Here is an 18,471-nt window from a genome sequence, read left to right as displayed (position 1 = left end):
ATGTTTGGAAGGATATCTTCGTTGCTTTGTATCTGATAAACAGACACAATGGGTCAAATGGTTGCCTCTGGCTGAATGGTGGTATAACACTTCCTTCCATACAGCAACAAAAATGACCCCATTTAGGGCACTTTATGGGTATCAACCACCATCCATCACATCATATTTAAGAGAAAATTCTAAGGTTCAGGCAGTGGAACATCACATCGAACATCAACAACAAGTCCTCAAACTCTTAAGGGATAACCTCGTGTTGGCACAAAACAGAATGAAACAACAGGAAGATCAACATCACAGTGAAAGAAGTTTTGATGTAGGTGATTGGGTATTCCTACGGCTACAACCATATAAGCAAATGTCCCTAAAGCAAGCTAAGAAGGATAATAAATTATCACCAAAGTATTATGGTCCGTACAAGGTGTTGCAAAAGATTGGTACTATGGCATACAAATTGGAGCTGCTTCTCGATTGCACCCAGTTTTCCATGTTTCATGTTTAAAGAAGGTTATAGGCGACAAGCTCCCAATTCAAACAATATTGCCAGAACTTGACGAGGAAGGAAAAATTATATTGGAACCGGAAGCAGTCATGTTATACAGTAATTTGTCACCATTTGTCACCGTCCCTGTCACCCCTCTCCCGCACTTTGGAGGACTCATTCCAGGACCTGTGAGAAATGACATAACTTGAAAACACTTGCATTATGTTCCCCTAAGTATGGACTTCATATGCCCTAAAGACATCTCCTGCAGAATATCCTTAAAAAGTTCCCTTTTTCCATTAGCGTGGATCCACAATGTATTATTCGCGCCAATGGGGGAAATCTTCCAAAGAGGGTGCGCCAGTTGGTGCTCTGTCTCAGAGCTATACTCGCACCAACTGAGTTTGGGAAAGCTTTTTAATAAACGCACGCGCGAAGGTTTTTTCCTTTCGACTCATGAAGCTTTTTAAGGATAATGCCAATCCCATGGATGTCGTGATTAATCTTATCTCCCTTTCCTCTATCCATAATAGCTTTTTGAGGATAAACCCAATCCCATAGATGGTGTGATTGATCTTATCTCCTTCTCCTCCATCTATAAAAGCTTGTTTTGTTGCCTTTGACAAGCTAGTTCGAGCATAGGGAGAATTATACTTTCAGAAATCTAAGAAATTGCTGTAAGAGTCTTCTTTGCATTCATAATCAAAGAGAGAGAGGCTTGTTCCCAATCCCAACAAGCTTTGCAAGGCATATGTAGCTGATCACCCAGCCAAAGGAGGATTTGACTTCAGACCTATGGTTGTATTCTTCTTTGTTGTTTATCAATAATAGATGACTATCATTATGGTTCCACTCTTGTTATTCATTGTAATAATGTTTGAGTTATATATTTTCTGACCGATATATAATTGCATCTATTGGATTTTATGCTTGTATTTGTGTTGTTCTTTGCATGTGCAGGTGTCCATTCACGGAGATCATGGGGATCGTGACCGGCCGGAGCAAAGGAACGAGAGCGACGAGTCTTCTACGAATATTAGCGTTGGAATCCAAGTAGGCTCTCATCATCCACCTTTAATTTGCAATTAGGAACTTGCGTGATAGCATTGTTTGATTGTTGCTAATCCCGATTTGGGCTAGTGGGGATCGCCTCTGTCCGCAGAGGGGATTTACCTCGCCAACAATTTGGCGACTCCACTGGGGAGTTAGCTTGTTGTTTGATTTGTAAACTTTAGACGGAGCCTGAAGTACGACCAGATAGCCTTCGAAACGCTATTTCTTTGCATTAGCGAAGTAGATCAACGCCACTTCAGTCAATCTCCGGTTTGGTTTACGAACTAAACAGCTTGGAGTTTGTCTTGCCTCTTTGGTTTTTCTTGTTTTGCTTGCTTGGTCAGCTTTCTGGGTTGATTCTTTGGTTGTCTCTTGCTTCTTGGTCTGTCTGGGTACTGCTGGCCTAGTCTTGGATTGCTTGTTTTTTATTTTAGCATAGCAAACTCAATTGGCGCTCTTTTTTGCATGACAGTCGCGCCATTGGCGCCACTTGTCAATGTACAGCCCACGCCAATCCTCAATTGGCGCTACTTTTAGCCTGAAAGTCGCACCAGCCCAGGGAACCTTTTAGAGTTTGCTTGTTTTGAGCCTTCCAAGATTGGTTTTTGTGTCTGGATACTTCCTCTCAATCACTCGAGTGTGTTAGAGTCTTGTTTGACTGGTTCTTGGCCTTTACCCTTTGGGTGTTTGCTTTTTTCTACCGATTTCACGCTTTAGCCCTAGGGCATATAGTGGCTTTGTGCATCGAGCCTTCCTTAGGAGTTTTGGCCTTCTGTTGGTCCAGTCGACTTTTTGGTTACTCTCTTGCACTTGTTCAGTGATTGTTAAAGCTTTTTATTGTGTTATTCGAGCGATTTACCTCTTTTTCGCTTGGATTTCGCTTGGCTTCGTTTGAGCTTAGATTACATAGCTCATTGAGGTCTTTGTGATTTTTCTTGGTTTGAAAGATTGCCTTGGTGTTTCAGGGACTTGATTGTGTTTTCATTGAGTGAAATTTGTCTCTTTTACTCTTTGTTATTATCTCTCAAAATTTGTTTAGTGCACTTTGCCATTGAAAAGAAAACGAACAATCTCTTTTGCTTTGAATTAGTTAATGGAAATTAGAGCTTTTCGTTGTTGTTACTGATTAGTGACTTTAAAGAAAAGTTTCGTTTATTGCCATTAGCTGCATTAGAGTTATTTTTGATTGTTTTATGATCATTTTGTTTGATTGAAAGATCTCAACTCTCTTGTAGCTAGTGTTCATCGAATGAAATGATATATTTTGGCATATAGCTTGCATTTAGGAAATTGTGAGAGATTACATACGGTAAGACCTGGAAATTGAAACCTAATCAAAGATCAACCATAAAATGAACTGAATAAACTTAAAAACGCATTGGAACTTAACGCATACATCTAGAGGTCTAGGCTAGAGACGTGTTCCGGCGTCGTTAAACCTAGTCACTATTGTTTCGCATTAAGGTTGGGTGATTCCTCCTTTTGTGACTCAATAGTGTTCTAACACGGATTTGTGCTCCCACGTACCGTCGAGTATATGGGGAGACCCCACTAGGTTATCATCTTTTAGCCACAGGAAGCCGTGTCTGCCGCCTTACAAGCCGTAACGCACCGAACACAGCATTCGGGAAGATTGACTGTCGTACGGAAAGTCCTTGGTTTTCATATGATTACCAAGGTGTATATGCAGTTTTACGGATTTGTTTGGTAAACCCTTTGCCTAGTTCTCCAGAGTAGTCACTTTTGATCCTTTTCGGACTCCCTAAACGAAAAGGCTCACCTGAGCATTTGTCACTTCGGGCTCACTAAACATTCGAAGGCGACTAGAGTCACCTTTTCGTCCTTTTATAGACTCTTAAAACATGAAAAGGTCAAGTTCAGTTCCTTTGTCTTAAAATTTGTTCGGCCGCAATTCACATTTACCCAGTTAGATCTTGTTTGCGTTAGCTTGAGTAGGCTTCTTTTTCGATGCCAACCTTTCCAGGGTTCACCAACCCAGGGATCCCCTCTGACGGAAACCCTGGTCATTTCGCTCCTTTTGGGAATGTTGGTGCTCCTTACATGGCAACGTTGTCCCTCCCAGGGTTAATTGTTGGGTTGCCTGTTTGGTTGTTCCCAACCTCTTTGGTCCCTGCCGTCTCAACTTCTGGTCAATCAGTCCCTCCACCTGAACAACATCATGTTGATTCTAAGGTGGACCTCTCCCCTTCTTCGCCTGTTTCTACGTCCTCATCTTCTACTTCGCCTGGTGAAAGTCTAGATTCGAGTAACCAGGTGACTAAGAAGAAGAAGAAGAAGACGAAGAAGAAGAAGTCTCCTAAGGGAGAGGCTAAAACTGCAGCTAGTCCCTCGAGTACACCTCCCATCGGGCCACCTTCTGCTCCTCCACGGAAAGTCAAATTTCCTTGTAGATTATGCAAGGATGACCATCTTCTGCGCGATTGTCCTGGCATTCCCAGGGTCTTAGAAGTATGGTCTCACGATCCGGCCCGCCCCTCATCGTCCTCTGAAGCTCACGACGATGCTACTCTATTAGCTGGAAATGGTAAGGGAAAAGGGAAGATTCAAATCCCTTGTAGACTTTGTGAAGGCAATCATCCCCTTCACCTTTGTCTGCTCATCGATAAAGCCTCTGTTGTCTTGGAAAGTCTTACAGCTCCTTCACCCCAACTACCTGTTGGCTATCAACATCTTTCTACAGCCGCAGATCGTCCCCCTGTTGACAAAGAGATTGATTCAAATTCTTCTCGTGTCCAGGCCCCTCTTCCTGAACCTGGCTGTGCCAAGCCTGCTCCAGACCAACCATTGGTCGGAAAGAGTGTCGACTCGAGTTCACCACCTGTCGACCACTCTGTTTCGGAAGAGCATCATTCCCATGTTCTTCTCGTCTCCTCAGATTCTCTTGAGTCCGGAAATGACTCTCCTATCCCAGCTGCTCCCGAGAGTCCTGCTTCGGTTCTTTTAGAGCAGGGGGGCAATCATACGATTCTCCCACCAAGTAGTTCAGTCATTTCCTTCGACTGGAGTCGTTTGACCACCTCCCGCCTTCCATCCCATGTGCCTTTCTGAGTCACGGTACACGCCTATAATAGGGCAATACCTAGCACTATTTTGGATGAGGGTGCATCTGTCAGTCTTATGCCTGCCACTACTTGGCAAGCTTTGGGTTCCCCACAACTTGTGCCAGTCGCGCCGAATCTAACGACTTTTGACGGAGGAACTAGTCAACCATTAGGGATCCTTCCAAAGTTCCTTATTACTTTGGGAGACAAAACCGTCTATATAGACATATCGGTTACCCAAGGTGCTTTAGATTTCAGTCTTCTCCTTGGTTGTGACTATGTTTATGCCATGGGGGCCCTGGTCTCTTCACTTTTCCATGTGGTTTGCTTTCCACACGATGGAAGGATAGTGACTATAGATCAATTATCATTCGTTCGTCCCCGGGTGCCTCCTGTGCAGTCGTCATCCCCTCCAGTTGCATCTGCCCCACCACAGATCAACTACGTGGCCACTTATCCCGTGCCTAGATCTAGTGATGCCACCATCGTGCATAGTGTCCTGGGGGCATTGGGTCCTGACTTCCGAGATATTACCCTACCACCCGGAGTGGCACTCTTGGAAGCCCCGACTTCCTGTTCATTCTAATGAAGTTCGGGCGGAGCATAGTTTGTTTTCCTACGTCAAGCTCCTTAAAAAATGAAACTAGGTCTGGCCAAGCATAGTTCCTGATCTTGTGTCAAGCTCATTAAAAAATGAAATAAGGGTTATGAGGATAGTTCTTTTCCTAGGTCAACCTCATTAAAAAATGAAACATCTCCTTCTTTCCAAATCGAGTCTTTGATTAAGATCTCGTAAAATACAAGTCGAGTCTTTCATAGATCTCGAGAGTGAACCTTCATTCCATCCACTTTGTTGAATGCAATGAAGCTTGGGGGACATGTACCTCATTTTGCGTTATTATGCTAGGGGCATGCGGACTTATAACAAGCATAGTTTTTTGTTTCAAGCTTGTGTAAACATGAAGCCGAATCCAAGCAGAAGATGGCTAGGCATTGTCCTAACTGGTAGATTCAATGTAGGGCGTTCCATATGTGTATGTGCATGTTTGAAGGTGCATATCACTAGAGTTCAAGTATATGTGTTGAGAAGAAGGGTCTCCAACCTAAGGGGTCTAGAAGAAGAAGAAGATGTTCGGAATCCTGATTTTTTTTCAACGAAGGAAATCTTGATTATTAGTGACTAAATTCCTGTTGGGGAAAGGGTTAGAAATACTGTTGGTTGTGAGGGGTTTGGGTGACACCGTGGGGACTAGTGTGACGAATTTCATTACCCTACAAACCATACATTAGTTGAAATTCAAGTAACTCACAAATAGTGATAGGTATAATTACAATTAATTAAAATTTTACAGATGAAATTGAATAATAAGTCAAAATGGTGATTAATAGTAATTTTAATTTTTTGAATATTATTTTATTTTGCATTATTAAATTGATAATTTATATTAAAATAAAGAAAAAAAAAACAATTCCTTTATTCATTTCATCTAATAATTTTTTTTTTTTAAATTTAAAATTATATAATTTATTTTTATCAACTTCTTAAACCTTTACTTATTCACATACTATTAATTTAAGATCAAAGATCCAACCATTTTGACTAGCAATATAATAAAATCAACCTTTAATTATAAAAACTTACTTAAAATAAAATGATAGCATAGCATGCTTTCCCAATCATATTAATAGCAAAACCAGTATATTTAAAAAAAAATAAAATTATCATGTATCATACTTCCTAATCATATTGATAGCAAAAACAGTATCATCAATTTAATATAATTTTTTAAAATTAAAATTATCATATCTCATACTTCCTAACCATATTAATAGCAAAAACAGTGTCATACTTCCGCTTCGAGAATGTTCACGTGGAAAATAGTTAATATTTTTCCAGGTCATAAAAGCAAAATATCCCCAGTGTAATCATCACCAAATCCACCCTACCATTATGTATTTATGGAGAATCCTAACGCTTTTCGATGTTAATAATATTATATTCAATGCTGTCAATAACGCCGTCAATATTTTTGCCTAAATTAATACGTGCTTCTCAAGACTATCGTACGTTTCAGAATTAACATTCAATTGCATTTTTTTCTCTCTCACAAAGCCAGAACGTGTGGTGCTCTGCACGCGTCCTGAAACGGTACCCTTTGTTATTCAAATAGGGCGCTAGCCACCAGCATACACCAAATACCAAATTACTGGGGTTGGTTTCGGGGCCATTTCAATTGCATGCCTCCCAGTTTGTATTACTGGTCTGAAACATATGTTATTGTATGAGGGCACCCAAATTGTTACGCTCTGGGTGAGCCTTGTTCATCTTGGCATCCTAGCAGCCATCGAGTGAGGATCGTTTGGGTTTGAAGGAGAAGTCACCAGAGTGGCGCAGAGCAACAAAAAGAAGTGGAATGAAGAAATTAGCGATTTCTTTTTCAGCAATAAAATGTTCACTGGAGATTTAGAAAACATGACATTGGGATGGGCATTGGAGGACATCGAACGGAAATCTTTTTCAAAAAGAGGTAAGGAATTTACGCCGATTTTTTTTTTATAAAATTGATATGGATCACAGAAGTCTCAATTTAACAAGTAAGAAATTGTTTGTAAGATTATTCGATTAGTTGTTTTAAATATAAATTTTGTAACGAGAGAACATCGTATTCCAGAAGTTAATATGAAACCTATGATGCCTTCTCTTTTTTTCTTGTTTTTATTCTGTTTTAAAGTTAAATTTCTAATTTTGGGCTCTCCCATTTTTAGCTTGGCTGCGTGTGGGCAATATCAAAAGCAGTAGTTTGGGTTGTAGGAAATTTTGTTAGATATATCATGTAAGTGTAAATTTCGGAATTTTTCATGGATAGAATTCTGTCGTTGCTTACTCTAAATAGAGTTTTCTGAATGTGGGTATTATCTTTTTGGGTTTATATCAGACAATTTTATGAAAAAAATTTGATGTTATCACCAATGTTCACGGATCAGTTGGGCTTGGTTTTTTTGGTAATGATTTAAATAAAACATTCTTTTCTATGCTATATAAAGTTCTGGTTTCTCGCGTTGTTAGCCCGGTTGTGCATGGGCCGTATTCAACGCATAAGTTAGTTTAAGCCATTTTACTTTTATTATGAGTTTTTATGAGTTTCTTCAAAGTTAAAAGATGCTTATACTGAAGGTTGGCATGAAAGTTTAAATAGTCTTATACTAAAAACCCTAGTGAAAGATAGTTAAAGAATAATTTACAGCCGAGAGTTTTTTGGTTTTAATTTTGAAATAAGTAGTTGGGATGGTTTTGGGACGAATGGCGAGTTCTGGTGAATGCAGAGAGGCGAGGGTTTTGACAATGCAACTCTTTGCGAATCTGGAACTCTCTGTTTCAAAGATTCAGATAAGGGCAGATCTGGGTGAGCTAGAGAAAGACTAGCGAAGAGGTTCCACTCCCTGAAAGCGGATGAGAAACTGATCGATGAAGAATTTTCATATCACCAGTCACAGACATGCCAAATGACGACAAACTTTCCAAGTTTGTAGATCACATGCACCGATAGAAGGCGAAGACTTACGTCAATGGGGATACGCTTCACAGTAAGCAACTCCAAATCCTTTTCGACAACCCATGGAGACATGAGCACTCCAAACCCAACCCTAGCCAAACAATCTCTGGATCTGGTAGATGTAGGACAGGAAGTATAACTTGGAGATCCTGTGGTTTTCTAGTTGTCTCTCTTCTCGGTCATCCCCTTGAACAACTTAGCTGCCTCATGATAATACTGCCTTTGGCGTTCGGGCTGATATACTTTCTGTGGAGATGTTGCTTTAACAATCAAGGGTGGGTCCGTTGTGCTACGATCCTCCCATTTTTTCTTTCCTCCTAAGGTAATTATATTAATATTGGTTGCGGGAAGACAGGTATTGGGTCGCGGTTCGACATTAACCAGGTTAGCGCCCCTTTGCTTGGTCCTTTCTTCCCACTTTGCAATGAGTTTTGGACAATCCTTCGTGGCGTGGCGTGGGTATTAATCCTGTGGCGTGGGTATTAATCCTGCACTGAGCACCAAGGTCTCCTCGGGAGCGGGCATTCCGTGGCGACATGCCCTTCCTGGTCGCAGTTGTAACACCTCACGGGCCCTCTTCCTCCAGTTCTCCCTCCTCGCCCATTTCCTCCTCATCCTCCCTGATTTGACTCATTAATTCTGAACGTAGATCTGTCCAACCGTTCTGCTAGAGCATCTAGTGCTTTGCACTGATCAGTGTGATGTGTTGTAGATGCGCAGAACTCACAATAGTTGTTATTGGGGATGTTGCACTATTTCTACAGTATGGGGCATATCCGTGGCATGTGTTCATACGATCTACAGATCTCGCAAAATTCTTGGCTATTCCTTCCCGGGAAAGCTCTTTGCACTCACCCTGGGGGGACCCTTGATGACCCCGTGACTCACCCTGGATGATTAATCCGTCGCAACCTAGGGCACTCTGTCACAACGTGCCCTTCCACCATGCAGTGGGTGCACCATACATTGGGTTTGGCTAGTCGTACCAGCTGAAGATCCTTCAGTTTCTCCGTTTGCAACTCTGATTCTAGAGACCTGTGATCGACGGGTCTTTCAAACTCGTCCCTCTCCTGTATTCATGATGATACCCAGCCATGTCCTCTATTCAAGATGCTTGCTCCAACGCATCTTGGAGGGTTCCAATTTTTTGTTGCGTTTGTGGCGTTTTGGTTAGAGCCAAGAGCGCCTTGATAAACCATTCCCGCTAGTGATTCGGGTCTAGGGTGTAACTCAACTCACGATGGCATCCTTAAACCTTTTCATGAGCTCCCAGGCCGTCTCACCCTCCTTTTGCTTGATTTCCCACAGCTCCGACAGCCCCTACTGGTCCGTCTGTGGTACTTTGAATTCCTGCACAAATCCTCTCTTGATATCATCTATCGTGGGGTTCTGGTTCTGCTCCGCCCATTTTATAAACCAGCGCAGAGCCCTCTCCCTCAACGTGGTCTAAAATTCCACTGTCCTAACATTGTCTGGAGTCTGACATGCTCTCCAAATAGCTTCACAAAGATACCAGTGCTGCTCCACATCCTTGTTTCCCCTTCTTGCAAATTCTCGATATCTGGTAAAAGACCCCGCCATACTGACTTGGGTGTAAGCTAATAGCACAAACCCTTTGTTCCCAGGCTGCTGGGATCCCTGCAATCCTAAGTTACTGATACTACTGGCTCCTTTGTTGCTCCCAATATTAAAACTGGCTTTGTATTTCTCACGCGCACTATATACCCATACTGCCTTGGCTAAGCTAATAACAAATTCCTCCGGATTGTAATAAGGTACCAGGGGAAGATCGGGGGAAATGCCACTAGTGTCTCGAGGGTATTGCTGCTGACTCTTAATGGATGTTTCTCCTTCATTAAATAATCGTCACCCATGTCTTCTTCTCTTTCCTCTCCATACCCACTCGGCCTCTGCTCTTGCGATCCACCTTCCACAACCTGTAGGGAAGGTCCCTCTTCATTCCTCTGACTCCTACGTCTCCCGTCACCGCTCTTGCTCTACCCAGTGTCTTCCTCTCCTCCCTCCTCGACTCGGGGTTTTCCCATCACCACTCCTACTTGGTGGGGGCCCATCCTCCTCTTCCCTAGAGTCTTAATCACTCTCGTCTGCCACTTATCCACTAGCAGTGCTCTCCTCTGCGCTTTGACATCTCTAGCTTTCTTCAATTCTTCCGCATCCATCCCTTCAACAACATCTCTATTCCTCAACTGGTAGCATTCCCCCCTCTACGTCCTTCCCTCGGTACTGGGGTTTTACGCTGCCATCCCCACGGTGGGCAAGGGCAGTAATCCTTCTTCTACCATAAACATCTTAATCCACGTCGGTACTTCCTTCATCAACCTTCCTCTTAATCCGGAGCCGAATACAGCTTCTACCTTTGAGAAAGACTGATAACTCTCCGCAGCAAACTCGACTATATATCCTTCCATCGTAGTCTTTACCCAAAAATCGACTGCTCTAGTGAGATCATTGTCCAATTGTTGGAGTAGTGCGATATCTGACAGAGTCCAGTTGCGGCGAACTATCATCGATCTGCCTAACTGGTTCTGCCTCTTCAACCTTCTTAACCAATTGTATAGGTCTTTTGGAAACTTGCACCAGAAAATCTCATACTGATCATTGGTACCATCGGCATATAAAATCCCCTCACTTACCTTGCCGATTGGTTGATTTCTACGGGTAGCTTGCTCTGCTACAAACTGATCTACTTTATGATTCCACCAATCCCTGATCTCTCTCTTGAATATCCTCGACACCATGTTCTGAACTAGTTCTCGTAACTTCAGGTCCTGACAATGGAACCATTTGTTGGCACGAAAGAGTCATCAGGGAGAAAAGACCCTGGGTTCGGGCGCAGAGGGCCAACAATGGTCTGTTGTAGTCTAGGACAACGCCGACATTTTCACCTTACCCAAAGGGTAAGGAGTCTCACCCGAGGCGTGTCGCGAGTAGAAGTACGAAAGGTTCAGCATGGGGTCAAGGGAGCACCAATCGAGGCATCATCCAATAACAAAAGTATATTCATTACACACGAAACAGAGATAACAACATAACAGCGATTACACAAGAACTACTAAATACATGCATTTGATGGGACATTTAAATTTTTTAGAAACTCATCACACCAGGGGACCCATACATATCATGATTCGCAACGAGTCCAGCCTTCTTTCTATTAACTTAACAATAAAACGATACAACATAACTTCGGCATTCGCCGCAAGAAACTACAATGAATACCCAATTCAGATCCATGGGTTCAGTCTCAGCCTCAAGGGTTTAGTGCGCCTGGACTCCTGTGTCCTGCTATTTGTCTACCGCAACCAGATATCTGCTCGCCAACTCCAACAACCTTGCCAACTATCCCATTAACCATCCAACCTCTCTTCTTTTCTGGCCCTCTCCTTTTATATTCCTTATTGCCCCTTGGATTGACAGTTGCTACTCGGCTGTCTTTGTCTTCCGCTGCCACCTTGCCGCAACTCCCTATTCCTGCCTTGCTGTCCAGCTGACTCCTCCACAAGCTAACCATTGCTGCCACCCACTTCCTTCTCATCCTTCGGTCAGCCAAAATTGATCAAAACCTTTTCAAAATTAAACGAAGGCCCCAATAGTGGTTGTAAGACAATTTGGGTTATATGAATAAAATGTTCAAGTGAATTAGCAAATTAACAAAAGGCATTCCTTTATTAACAATTTAAAACATTTCATGGCATAGGATTTAAGTTTTTATTAGTTTAATCTCATATAGAATCCTCAGACATAATACTTAGCAGGCCTGGAATTTCAAATTTTTTTTGCCTGTCAAATTAAAATTTGATGACGTTTTTGTATTTTTTTTACCCTTCGTTTTACGTTTTAACTAAATATGTGAGTGTCACAGAAAATTCTATTTTAATAATTTTTGTAAATTTATTCCACAACACATAATAAGTCATCAAATGGACGATGATTATCACTGTTGTTTATAATGTTTCTTGTTAGATTGAAATTACAGATTTGCAGTTTATCATATTTATAGCTCAGATTTATGGTGGGGCCATTTAAACAATAAAATCTTTGCAAAAAACTTACAATCCACGGACTATAAATAAATTATCTAGTGAAATTATAAATAAATCTTGGACTATAAATAAATCATCTAGATAAAATACAGAAAAGTTATGTAATAATAAACAGTTATTATACTTCATTAAAAGTCAAACTTTATGGAGAAACTACAAAATTTTTTATCAATAGGAATATTTCAATACATAGATCCTCCCTTAAACATAAACTTGAAGAATTTTCAAAGGTCAAGAATCCAAGGATATGCATACCGGTTCAAAAACGGTTTCAATGTCGGTGTCGATACTAGTTTCATCCGCGTTTGAATCTAGCTCCCCTGCAGTTTATCCCCTGCAGTTTAAAATGGGGATTGAGATATAAAATATTTCGACTTTAATGGCTTTCAGCAATGAAACATTGGAAGTTGGAACAAGGATCGTTGACAGAGAAAATACATACAGGTAACCATGGTTGCCTCCAGAGAAGCCAAGTGCTCTACAGAAAGGTTGATGGGGATCTTAACACTTCGTTTGTGGCTGCTTCTGTTCCCAGTACGTTTCCCTTACGCTTGAAACACACAAAAGGTCAGACAGTATATTGATAAAGAAACATGCAGAAAATAATTTTCTTGTGGGTTTCCGAAAGTTTCAATATCGTGAATGATTGATTAAACCAGAGAAGCTTCAATCATGGGTTATTATATTTCCGCTGAGAAATAATGAAAATATTAAGGGATACTCATCATGCATGCATTCCCTTCTGAGACTAAAACTGACCTCGCTGTAGCTTCGATAGTCCCCTTGCTCAGTCCTGATAATTTTACTTCCCTTCGCTGATTTGGGCATGTTGTAACATAGAAGACGAAAGCGATTAATATAGCACTCACCTGTCCAAATTCCATGACTCTTCGTGGCATTGAAATCCTCAAGGCTCCTGTCAATTAGCACGCATTATAGCAGGTTTAGTGGGAAATAATTCAATACCATTTGGCAGCGGTGAAATTTTCGATGCGCCTGATGCGCCTGTCAACTACCACTAACCTGTCTGAACCTGCTGCAATTGCCACGAATTATTCTCCTTTGCCTGCAGTTGCAACGAATTAGAAATTCCAAGATAAAGCGCTATTAAATGATGGCTCACATGTCAAAACTCTTCTCACGCGGAATCGGCAACCCTTATCCCTATTGCAGAGTCGTTGAACCTGTTGCCAGGGCTGTTCGATCCCACCATCTCTGTCACCGTTTATATTGAAGGACGTTTGGTTTATTACCGGAATTGTTTATGGTCAGAAACTCCGAAAATCTCAACTGTACCATCATCAGACCCATACTCCCGGTGGTGAACGTAATCCAGACCCATACTCCCGGTTACAGATATTATAAATATTTACGTTTTCTTTATGAAAGTGGACGTCAAAATGACGGATTGGAAAAGTATATCGCACGTCAGGTTTGACGTGGAAGATTTTTTTGCTGCCGTCAAATACGTCCTAAAATCAAAAATACGTCCCACAGGACGTCAAATTCCAGGCCTGATACTTAGTGTTAATATGTCTAGTTTTTTATAAAAAATAACATAACTATATCATTTACAAAATAGGGGAGAAATGTCTCTTTATCATTACATTTTCATGGGTTTTAGGAATTATAGGGCATTTTGTGTTTAACATAGTAATTTGTAATTTATAATTCAGTTGATCACTCATAACATATCTTTATTAACAAATTAAAATATTTTATATTTACCTTGTAAGATTGGTCTATATTGGGATTGGGCTTTGAAGAATTTTGATTTTTACTTAAATAGGTAGGTAAACCAGATTAAATTAAAAAAATATTCTTTATTAACAAATTAAAATATTTTATATTTACGTTGTAAGATTGGTCTATATTGGGATTGGGCTTTGGAGAATTTTGATTTTTAAAATAAATAAAGCTTGCTTGGTTTCCTTTTTGTTAAAGCTTTCAGTGTTACCATGTCATTCGTCATTCAATTCAACGCGACTAAGTAGAAAATATTACATTTGATCAGCCACGGTATCTACATCATAACCTTTCCACAAAATAAATAAAGCGCCAGTAAAACGTACTTTGGGAACTTTTTTTCATAAGACGTTATGAAGTAAGATAGTGTCCTGGAATGAATTAATGTTCAAAAGTAGGATAAGTTTAAGTTTAAGTTTTTTTGTTTTGTTTTTGTTTGTTTTTTTATATGGATGATTTAATTATTATTTTATATCTAATTTGTTTTTTTAATTAATTTATTATATTGGATTGGTTAATTACTTTCAACTTAGTTACCGGAAAATCTACAGTAAGAATCATTTTTTGCCAACGTTTCAAATCCCAATTTGAATGCTTGATAGAAGAAGAGCTTATTGGCGGGATTAAATAGTAATGAGGAGAAAAGAGAGATGTGATGAATGTCGGCTTTCAATTTAAAGCCGACATTCATCACATCTCTTTTTTCTCCTCATTCTTTTATCAAGCATTCAAGTTGTCCTGATGATAGATACCGATTGGGATTTGAAACGTTGGCAGAAAATAATTTATTATAGTTTATTTACCATTCAATATTTTTAATTTTTTTAATATCGTTTATTTAATCGTGTTTTAGTTTAATTTTCTATATAATTTTTTTTTATTAAATTTTTATTTAGACTGTACACTTAAAATTATTTATTTATTTTATTAATTTCTTAATCAACTTTTGTTCAAAAATGTATTTATTTACTTTTATTTTTTTATTCTTTAGATTTTTTTGTTTTTTACTTAATTTAAATCAAGTTATTTTACCACGGGTTTTGAACTGTATTATTAATTTGCAAAAAAGTCTTCATAGTCGAAATGGCTTTCGAATTGTATTGTTAATTTGTAGAAAGGTCTTCACAACTTGAAATGAATTGTATTGTTGCTATGCAATAAGGTCTTAACAATTTAAAGTGCTTTTAACCCTTTGTAGCATATGAGCTTGCGAGTGTATGTTAGTTTCTATTTCCATATGCCTTTGCATTTGTCTAATTTTTCAAAGCTTCAAATTTCATGAATTTTCTGAAAAGACATTGTGCACAATCCTAAAGAGAGAATAAAGAATAATATAAGTAGGAATATTTGAAAGAGAGAATAAAGAATAATATAAGTCAGAATATGTGAAAGACTGATCTCAATGGAATATGTGAAACATTGCCCTGAATTGTTTACAACAAATTGAGAAGCCAAGTAGTGTTAACACCTTCATTTTATTACATCGTTGGCTACAAATATACTCCCTCTGTATCAAAACCTAACCTTACCTTGCTTGGTGGGCAATCACATTATAGTAATTCTAGGAGCTTATAAAAGGCACACAAGAACAAGGATTTGATCATTCAAATGGACAAGCAAAGAAGTTTAACCTAATTAGCTTTGAGAATCATACCAAAAAAGAAGAAGAACCAAAGACGATAAATGTATAATATCTATGCAATACCTAGTATTCAAAAAATTGGTTTTTGATAAACCACAAAACTATGCTAGGTTTACCAGCTCCCATGAAGCACTTGCTAGATTACACGATTTGAGTATCTTTCCATATTACATGATTTTGTTGGTGTACGTGCACATAGTTAGCCTTAAATAGCTTCAGTTAAACTCTAGTTTTTGCATGTGATGTGCACTTAGTTAGCGTTAGTTAAATATAGTGCTTACATGTGGTGTACACTTGGCTTTAGTTAGTTAATATAGTGCTTACATGTGGTGTACACTTGGCTTTATTTAGTTAACTCTAGTGCTTGCATGTGGTGCATGTGCACATTAACATAACATAAAACACATTTAGCTTTAATTAGCCTTAATTATTGCATGTACAACTAAGCTTAACTTAGTTGCTTTATGTATCGATTCTCAAATCAAAATCAGATTCATTCTTTGTTCCAATTTTCTTTATCAATGCTTGCAAGTTTGTTCAATTCTTCTTCAACTAGATCCTTATCCATGTTTTAATAATTTTGCATGGTATTAGAGTTGTAGGGGCTTGGAGAAAGTGCATGTACTATCTTTTGCATGTTTGAAGATCAAAGAATTGGAAATTGTTCGCAGATCAAAATACTAGAGAACTGCTGGAATTATTGCTACAACCACAAGGTGAAAGAATAGAGTTCCCATATTCAGCTATTCTCACTCCGTATAGCTACTTCCAATGGAAGCCAAAGATTTTGCTTCACCTCAAAGGCAAAGGCTTGTATGAGATAGTTATAAATACGTAAGTTGAACCCAATTCCTCCATTGAAAAATCCAAATACTTCAATAGGATGGACTAGGCTTTTGGTCTTTTATTGTTGTCTATATATCCAACATTGCGTTTCCATGTGGACACATGGTCTTTTATTGTTGTCTATATATCCAACATTGCGTTTCCATGTGGACACATGGTCTTTTATTGTTGTCTATATATCCAACATTGCGTTTTCATGTGGACACATGTAGCTCTCCGAATGAGGTTTGGACAACCTTGGAGAATATATTTGGAAAGCAGGATGAGATGCGGGTTGATATTCTCGAAAATGAGCTAAATTCATTAGAACCAAATAACTTTGAGAACATTCAAGATTTTTTTTACAAAATTCAAATTATTGATTCTACAATTACGATATTGCGGGATCGATAAATCCAAATACGAAGGTCAATTGGTCCTTTCTATTTTGTCTAAATTAAGTCCCGAATATGCTATTTTTGTTTCTACATTTCATACAATTAGACTTGCAATTGTAGATAAATGGAAAATGCCCAAACTTGAAGCATTTATTGAGTATCTCATTCACGAGTAGGATAAGCTCATCAAGATGGGTTCATTAAAGTCTTCAAATGCACATGCACTTGCCATGCATGAAAAAAGAAAGTCCAACTCGAAACCAAATCACTGATCCAAAGGCAAAGGAAACGCAAGAGAGCGAGGTCCAAGAAAGGGAAGAAATCCAGAACCTCCAGATGACTCTCTTCTAACTTCAAGGCTAAGAAGGGAAAGAAAGGAAAGTATAAGTGTCCTTTGTAACAAAGGCTACCATCTTGAATCCTCTTGCATGCAAAATACTATTGATCTGATGGCAAAGACTCTTTAATAAAATAATCTTGGTCATCACATTCCAAAAAGTGCCAATAAGAAGGAAGAAAAACCATTAGAAACAAGGGGTAATGGTCATGCTTTGATTTCCCTTCATTCTACATCGCAAGAATGGATCATCAATTCAAGAGCGTTGTATCATATGGCTCCTTCAAAGGAATCCTTTTCTCCTCTACATGCATACTTTGGACCTCCTATTCTCATGGGGGACAATTCAATAGGTGAAGCAACTTGAGCAATTTGAAGATGGAAGTTTTGAGAATGTCTTGCATATTCCAAGGCTTTCTGTGAATCTTCTTCAGTGTATCAGATGACACACACTGACACCAGAAAAAAGGTGGAATTTACCCCAGATTATGTCAACATTTATGATATGCAAATGCACGCTTATATGATGATATGAAAACTGAAACAGAGCTAGGACAAGCTAGAATACATGTAAACGACAACAAGAATTCAAAGAAATCAAGCAAACATTACTCCACAAGCGAAAACACAGAAAGCGACAAAAATGCAGCATAAGGCATGAGAAGTTGGCTTACCCCAAAACAACGGAGCTGAATGTGCCGATTGCTCCTAGATGTGGTGTGGGATGTCAGAGCTGCAAGGTTGAAGTGAGGAATGAGGTCTACAATGTCCAACTGATGAGTTTTGATAACACTGAGTTTGTGATGCACATGCCACAAATCTAGGGGAAGTGACACTTGGTGGGAGGTTTTTGAATTGCTCCTTGCATGTAACCTCCAACTGCTAAACATAGATCCCTGAGACAAGGGATGCCTTTGCATACTGCCTTAGGAGAAACAACCTATTTATGCAAGTCTGTTTTTCTCAGTTCGGAGGGAACCTGTCAACTCAACTGCACATGCAAGAGGCTATTAGACTGCTGGAAGGAAATGCATATTTCTGGCTGGGCGCTGGGTTGACTGCCCAAGGGATTTGCGCAATTTCTGGGCAGAGCAGCTGATTGCTGCCCAGATTTGCGCAAATTATGCGCTGAGCAGCCCTGTTGTGGAAAATTGCGCAATTGCTGCTGGGAGTGTTGACTAGCAGGATTGTGCAATCTTGGAGCCCAGCAAGCTGCCAGACAGGATTGCACAATTTCTGGAGGGAAGTCTGGTTGCCCTCCAGAAATGCGCAATTTTCTTGGGGAAGCTGCTCAGCCTGCAACTGGACA

General features: G+C 39.6%; 2 long non-coding RNA genes across 4 annotated transcripts in view; one reads left to right on the top strand and one right to left on the bottom strand.

Moving 5' to 3' along the window:
- The first annotated feature begins 6,604 nt into the window (after positions 1-6,604).
- Positions 6,605-18,471, top strand: part of LOC149141242 (uncharacterized) — a 96,634-nt gene continuing 84,767 nt past the window's right edge. The window contains exon 1 of the long non-coding RNA XR_016264822.1: positions 6,605-7,124. This is a non-coding gene — a long non-coding RNA (uncharacterized LOC149141242). The remainder of the gene's footprint in view (positions 7,125-18,471) is intronic.
- LOC149141243 (uncharacterized) lies at positions 12,411-13,722 on the bottom strand. 3 transcript variants are annotated; one of them, XR_016264833.1, is made up of 3 exons: positions 12,974-13,722; positions 12,657-12,764; positions 12,411-12,548 (listed from the first exon to the last, which is right to left on the bottom strand). It is a non-coding gene; the product is annotated as an uncharacterized LOC149141243 (long non-coding RNA). The 3 variants fall into 3 exon arrangements; XR_016264835.1 differs by having other exon boundaries at positions 12,657-12,758; XR_016264834.1 differs by having other exon boundaries at positions 12,453-12,534.

The sequence above is a fragment of the Pinus tabuliformis genome, chromosome X (assembly GCF_031772625.1).
Source record: "Pinus tabuliformis cultivar Carrire ecotype Pingquan chromosome X, CPIR1, whole genome shotgun sequence".
Lineage (NCBI taxonomy): Eukaryota > Viridiplantae > Streptophyta > Pinopsida > Pinales > Pinaceae > Pinus > Pinus tabuliformis.
The sequence above is the reverse complement of the archived record's forward strand: the minus strand, read 5'-3'. Positions and strand labels throughout refer to the sequence as shown.